This window comes from Molossus molossus, unplaced genomic scaffold, assembly GCF_014108415.1.
Source record: "Molossus molossus isolate mMolMol1 unplaced genomic scaffold, mMolMol1.p scaffold_m16_p_6, whole genome shotgun sequence".
NCBI lineage: Eukaryota > Metazoa > Chordata > Mammalia > Chiroptera > Molossidae > Molossus > Molossus molossus.
In genome coordinates this window covers 70,161,614-70,167,613 of record NW_023425399.1, presented here as the reverse complement: position 1 = coordinate 70,167,613, position 6,000 = coordinate 70,161,614, and positions in this window count along the sequence as shown.

The window sequence follows — 6,000 nt, the reverse complement described above, 5'->3', positions numbered from 1 at the left end:
GGAACTAAGTTCTGGCTAATGTTCTTCCTATGGCTCCCAGGAGTCCTGGCACCCCTCTCCCCACAAACAACCATTTGGAAAGCACAGCCTCAGACTATTCAGGGAATAAAATATTTTGTTTTTATATTTTAAAAGTTAGGGAAAACAGCCGGGCCTGTATGGCTCAGTGGTTGAGTGTCGACCCATGCACCAGGAGGTCACCAGTTCGCTTCCCGGTCAGGGCACATGCCCAGGTTGTGGGCCTGATCCCCAGTGGGGGGCATGCAGGAGGCGGCCAATCGATGTTCTCTGTCATGATGTTTCTATCTCTTTCTCCGTCTCCCTTCCTCTCTCTCAAAAAAAATCAATTTGAAAAAAATCTCTTCTGAAAGACAAGTATCCTATGATCTCACTTATTTGTGGAATATAATAAACATAGTCTGAGGAACTGGGTAGTCCCAGAGATGTGGAAGTGGGGTACAGACTGACAATCCCCTAAAGAGGGGGGTGGTGGGGGAGAGATAAACCACAGAACTTATATGCATGTATGCATGAACAGTGGACATGGGCAACAAAGCTGGGGACAGGGCAGGGAGGGAGGGGGAGGGGGGAATCAGTGGAGGAAAAAGGAGAAACATCTGTAACACAAATAAATAAATTAATTTTAAAAAATCTCTTCTTAAAACAGTTAAGTTAGGGAAACCATGTAGGAGTGTAATAGAAAACTAAGGCACTTTCCTCCTTGACCCCCTCAACGTTTTCTGACTATGAAACTCTTGTCTCACCTTGTATTTTCCATTAGTCAAAAGATATTAACAACTTTTATCTTCCCATGGCTTATTATTTATGTTGTTATAGTCTTTTAACCAATAAATGTTCAAAGATGTCAACGGGGCTGAGATGCTGAGCTGCATTTGAGCAAGCCCTTCCCTGCTCTGCACTATTTATTTATTTATTTATTTATCCTCACCTGAGGACATTTTTCCATTTTTTGTTCAGGTAGAGTGGGAGGGAGAGAGAGAGGAACAGAGAGAGAGAGAGAAACATCGATGTGAAAGAAACACATCGAGTGGCTGCCACCCGCACGACTGACCAGAGTCGGGGACAAACTGCAACCGAGATACATGCCCTTAGCGGGAACTGAACCCGGGTCTCTCAGGACCGCAGGCCGACGCTCCAACCGCTGAGCCAAACCGGCCAGGGTTGCTCTGCACTATTTAAATTTGCTATGAACAGGTGAGAGCATTTACATACAGTGTTGCACAGGGATGCTGTGTTCTTTCTCAGCTCCTCAGGATGAGTTTAAAAGTGATTAAGTCTGAGAAGACTGAGCCAAGGAAATCTCATGCAAATATCCTGCTTCATTAACAACTAACTAACTAACCAAGTTTCCAGTGCTTAATTAACTTTTTTATTTACAATATAAACTTCAAAAAGTTACCAAAATACATGAGGCAATAGCAGAACAGAGCTTTCCCCGAGTAAAGTTACAGCAGTTCAATTCTTTCTCATTTTTTAATTGTATTATTTGCATCCACATTTACTAATATTTTAGCCCTTATAAATACTATGTTTGTGTTAAACACAGTGTGGCTTCCAGTTCATTTTAGGTCTCTTAGAGTGACCATATAATTTATTGTCCAAACCCAGGGCACTTTTGAAGATGAAAGGCAACACTAAAAATAATTAACAGTGTTAAATGATCCACAACCAGAGTAACCTGGGACTGGTCCAGGCAAATCAGGATATCTGGTCACCCTACCTATCTTTAGATAAGGGAAAAAAACAAAAACAAAAAGAAACTGGAGTTTTTCCCCGCGAGCCTATATTGTACCCTCTAGCAGTAAAACGTCCTGCACGCTTTCCTCATGTTCAGGACTCCTCAATCCTACTCGGTCTCTCTGCCTCACCTACCTCCTGGCAACTTCTAAAACCACATACTGTAGTCTAGCTAATCTACCAGCTAGCCCCTGCCTTTGTTTATTAAAAACATTCAGTGCACAGGTCACAATTGCAATCACTTCCTCTCTTGCAATCACATTCATTTTTCATATGAGCTGATTCTAAGCAAAACAAAACAAGAATAAAACACTTCTCCAGGGCCTTTCCCAGTTAATATTCAACTTTTCTGATTGCCTCTATCTCTGTATCTTCATCATCACTCAGGTACACTGTTTTCACAATGCTGTCTTCTTTTTTTTTTACTTTATTTTATTGTTTACACTATTACAGATGTCCCCATTTTCCCCCTCTTTGCCCACCCCCAAACCTTTGCCCCCTCCCCCACCTTTGCCTCCCACCCTATTCCTTCTGGCCACTACTATACTGTCTGTGTCTATGGGTTCTGAAAATACATTCTTTGGCACATCCCTTCACCTTCTTTTATTCAGTCTCCCCCTCCCATCTGACAGCCATTGGTCTGTTCCGTGTACGATGCTATAGTCTTTTTACTAAATGTAACTTCGCACATATTCTAAAATCATTTCGTACGTGTGTGTCTTGCTTCCCAATTAAGATAGTAAAGAGCTAAATTTGTGTTTTTTTTTTCTGGCTTCCATATTGCCTGGTATAGTGTTCAACATGCAGAACTCCCTCAATATGCTTCCTGACGAAACAAATCTTTGGATGGCCACAAAATTCCAAGAACTTCTTATCCCCCAAATATAGCATTTTCTTATTGTTCCCTGACTTCGGTTGAAATACAGTTGATTCTCATTATTCATAGACTCTGTATTTGTGAGTTAGCCTACTTGATAAATTTATTTGTAACTCCAAAAGCAATCCTGTAGCACTTCCATAGTCATCTGGGACTCGCGCAGAGCGGTGATGGACCTGACTTGCCCAATGCACACGTTCCCAGCTGAGGTCCAGCAAGGTGAGGCTCTGCCTTCTTATTTTAGCTCCCATACTATAAACAAGTGTCCTTTTCATGACAAATGCAGTGCCACTTTTTTGTGTGTTGCATTTTTGTGGGGTTTTCTTTGGTGGGTTTTTTTTGTGGGTCATTTCGCTGTTTAAAATGCCCTTCAGGCATAGCGCTGAATGGCTGTCTAGTGTTGTTAAGCCACAAGAAGGCTGTGATGTGCTTTATGGAGAAAACATGTTTATTACTTAAGGCATGAGTTACAGTGGTGTTAGCTATGAGTCAATGTTAATGAATCAATAATATATATTATATAAGGTGTCTTTATTAGAAACACATATAAATAGGATTATGTATTGATTGGTTGACAAAAACGTGACCAGAGTTTTTACAGGAACCTACCCTGTATTTCTCCTAGAAACAATTTATAGTATGCACTAATTCAGTGTTTGCAGCAATTTCGTAGAACATTCTGTGCTAAATAATGAGAACTGACTGTATTCAAATAGTTAAACCATTGTTTAGAACTGCACAACATGAAATATTGGAGAGAGTTAATTTGCACATAAATACTAGTCTAATAAGTGTGGACCAAGATTGTGCTAAAATTGAGTAACTTATCATCAAAATCATTCTGCCTATATAAGACTTTTTGTTGGTTCCAGAGCAACCGACTCTCGTTCCATAAACGATGAACTACAACACAGTTTGATGTGGCTCATAATAATGGAGACACTGTTGCCTAAGTTCTCTTGGAAAGAAACAGACATATTCTAAAAGCCTATTTTTGCCAGTTATTTCTTATAGAGAAAAAGAATGTGTTCAAAACTATGCCATAAGTGTGACAGCAATAAATGCTCAAATGTAATATTCAGCTATAGTTAGCTATAGGGAGCCTTCTTAGAACTAAGAAGCATCTGGAAAAAATTAAGGGATATGGAATTAGTACCTTATTCTATCTTTTTGAGGAAGAAGATCTTCGAGATTGAATTGCCTGATGATCTGCATTTATTTTGTGGCGTATTAATCCTCCTAAAGATTTCATTGAATCAATTAAATTCCATCCTAGAGGATGAACTCTCCTAAACAATGAGCTGAACTACAATTTTTCTCCTGGGGAGCAGGAGGAAGAAAACTGGGCTAGAAGTCAAGAGCTCGGTATTCCATTCTCTGCTATCACATTTAGAGCCATTTCTGATTAAGTCATGCCTGTGTCTCTTGATAGCCACTTCTTTATATTTCTTACTTGGAAAGAACTGGAGTAGATGGTCATCTTCCCATGTCAGTTGGCACAACAAAAGAATGATAAAGCTCTGGAATCTGACTGCAAATTTGTTGCAATGCTGAAGTACTAGTGATATTAACTATGAATATTTATCCTCTGTTTACTGTGTGCCAAACACTGTGCTAAGCAATTTACATGTAGTAACTCAACTAATCCCCATCCCCCCCCCCCCATAGCCAAATGAGACTGCTCCATTTTCAGAGAAGGAATGAAGTACTGGATACAGAGGCTTATTGATTTGTCCAAGATCATTCTGCTAGAGAGGTACACTAACTGTTGTATGAGCTCTTAAACACATTTTTTAATGTGTGATTTCAAACATGATTTTTTAAAGGTTTGAAGTTCTCAGGTGATAGTTTAAGATGTATCAAAGCTAACGCTCCTGCCCTGGCGGGTTTGGCTCAGTGGTGAGAGCGTTGGCCCACAGACCAGAGAGACCTGGGTTCGGTTCCCGCTAAGGGCACATACCTCGGTTGCAGTTTGTCCCCGGCCCCTACTGGGGTCATGTGGATGGCAACCAGTCAATGTGTCACTCTCATATTGATGTTTCTCTCTCTTCCTCCCACTCTGTCTGAGGATAAACGCAGAAATGTCCTCAGGTGGGGATAAAAAAAATAAAAGCAAACACTTCTGATCAATATAGGGAAATTACTCTTGGCATCTCTCAACAAAGATGATTAAAATAATGACCATATGTTACCTCAAAAAGTTAAAACTGCCATTTGACCCAGTGATCCCACTTCTAGGAATATACCTTAAGAAGCCTGAAACACCAATCAGAAAAAATATATGTACCCCCATGTTCATAGCAGCACTATTTACAATAGCTAAGATCTGGAAACAACCCAAGTGTCCATCAGTAGATGAGTGGATAAAAACGCTGTGGTACATGTACACAATGGAATACTATGCAGCTGTAAGAAAGAAAGATCTCTTATCCTTTGAGACGACATGGAGGGACCTGGAAAGTATTATCCTAAGCAAAACAAGCCAAGCAGAGAAAGACAAATATCACATGGTCTCACTTATTTGTGGAATATAGTGAACAAAATAGACCCAGAGACAGAAGTAGGGTACAGACTGACAAACCTCAGAAGAGGGGTTTGTGGGGGGAGGCAAGAGATAAACTACAGAACTATATGCATGTATGCATAACCAAATGACATAGACAACAAAGCTGGAGATGGGGCGGGGGAGGGGGGATTGGGAGGAGGATGTCAATGAGGAAAAAAAAAGAAACATCTGTAACAAAAATAAATAAAAATAATTAAAAAAAATAAAATGACCATAATCTGCCCTAGATGGTGTTATTAAGTGGTTAGAGCATCGGTCCACACACTAAAGGGTTCAGGTTTGATTCCCAGTCAAGGGCACATACCTGAGTTGCAGGTTGGATCCCCGGCTCGGTCCTGGTCAGGGCATCTGAGGAAGGCAACCAATCAATGTGTCTCTCTCATATCAATGTTTCTCTCTCCCCCTCTCCTCCCACTCTTCCACTCTATCTAAAAATCAATGGAAAAATATCATCAGGTGATTGAGGATTAACAAAACTAACTAACTAAATAAATACCGTAATCCTTAACAATGTCATCGAATCAATCAATTGGTAAGTAATATCAATTTGGGGTTCAGAAGATACTGAGATTTTGAATCTTTAGCTATATAGTGTTAAACAAAAAACTTTCATGGCTGAAAGCTTTTTTAAAAGAAAGGGGTTATTAGGCCATTGCTAGTGTAAACCTAAGAAATGCTCAAACCTGTAAAGAATTTTTATTTATTTATTTATTTACTTATTTACTTATTTACTTATTTATTTTTCATCCTCACCCGAGGACATTTTTGCATTTATCTTCAGATAGAGTGGGAGAGAAGG